Source organism: Octopus bimaculoides, chromosome 13, assembly GCF_001194135.2.
Source record: "Octopus bimaculoides isolate UCB-OBI-ISO-001 chromosome 13, ASM119413v2, whole genome shotgun sequence".
In the NCBI taxonomy this organism is placed as follows: domain Eukaryota; kingdom Metazoa; phylum Mollusca; class Cephalopoda; order Octopoda; family Octopodidae; genus Octopus; species Octopus bimaculoides.
The window spans coordinates 30,619,495-30,621,131 of NC_068993.1; positions in this window are offsets into that span (position 1 = coordinate 30,619,495).

Genomic DNA, 1,637 nt, shown 5'->3' on the forward strand with positions numbered 1-1,637 from the left:
AACGACCCTTCATCAGTTGTCGGCTGTTTTTCTAATTCGTATTTCGAGCAATTCGCGACAAGATACGTCTTTGCTACAAAAGTCGCTCATGCAAAGCAAATTAAATAAAATTTGGGATTTTGCAGAGGGTCAAGAGTGGTGACAAAAACAGGACAGTGAAAACAAACAGGAAGGGCTGCTAAGCCTGAACAAGGTTGTGGTGGCGAACGCGAAGAAACAAGCTTGGACAGGAGACAGAGAACAGTACGTCTTCCTTGACCAGCTGCAACAGGAAGAAAGAAGCACAAGTTAGGAGAAGAAAGAAAAATGGCCGTGAGAGCCACCTTAGTAAAGGAGGAAGAGTGAGGGAGAGAGAGTGACAGACAGAGAACTGTGAAGAGGAGAGGAAAAGATTTGGAGATAAGATAAGAGAGAAAAATTCAGGGAGAAGGGGAGGTAAAAGAATAAGAGAAAGGAAGGGAGAAAACGAAAGAGTAATAGGAAGAATAGAATCGCATCAGAATTATTAAGGTAAAACTTACTTGGAAAAGTATGCATGGCGTTCAATCATATAATAATATATGCAAACACACACAGACACACACAGACACACACATATAGAAAATTAATAATTATATATATATATTTATATAATTATATTAAAGGAATCAGGAAATAACCTTCTCCAACATGCTGAAAGAAGACGTCAAAGGCACTAGAAAGCCACGGTTGTAAATCCTACAATCACACGGGTTGTGAGCGAGCAAATGAAAAATGCAAAAATAAAACTTCACGGTAAATTGTGTATTGAGTCCAAATTTTAAAGCAGTAAAAATAGCTTATTTCCCCATCTTCAGCATAATATTCAAAGAAACATAATCATAGATATTTATACATACCCATACGAAGCAAAAGCGTATATCCACATACAAATATCTGTGCTTATACATCAGATAAAGTCAAATTGTTACTTTTCATTTCAGCCGTGTGTTTTTTAACCTGATCGAAATCGTATTTCCTGCGAGGCTATTTCGGTTAAATGAAAAGTAAAAATTTGACTTTATCTGATGCATAAGCACAGATAATTGTATATGTACGTACGCCTTTGCTTCGTATGGGCATGTATACATATCTGTGATTATGTTTCTTGGAATATTGTGCTGAAGATGGGAAATAAGCAGTTGAGCACTGAGGTCGATATAATCAACTTTCCCTTACCCCGAATTGCTGGCCTTGTGCCAACATTTGAAGCCAATATGATGCCTGATGACGTAAGATAATAATAGATCCATACAATTCTTGTGAAATAAACACCTTAAAGCATTCGTTTCTCCATGTGTGTTGTATAAGTATATAAATATAAATGTCTGTGCCGATACCAATTGATTGGTTGTGTATACTTTTATTCTATTAAACTCAGAAAATCCTATGTTCCGTCTTGAAACGAGCACTTCTTAAACTGCACTTGACTTTATTCCCAGACATTTTTCTGCTTGAAAATGTCTGTAACACCTGGAGTAGGGTCTGATAGTCCAAAGTCGGACTAACTAGTCACATGAGATCTCATGGCAATATTCTACAAAGAAATGGCTATTAACACATCATCACGATCACACACACACACACACACACACACACACACACACACACACACACAC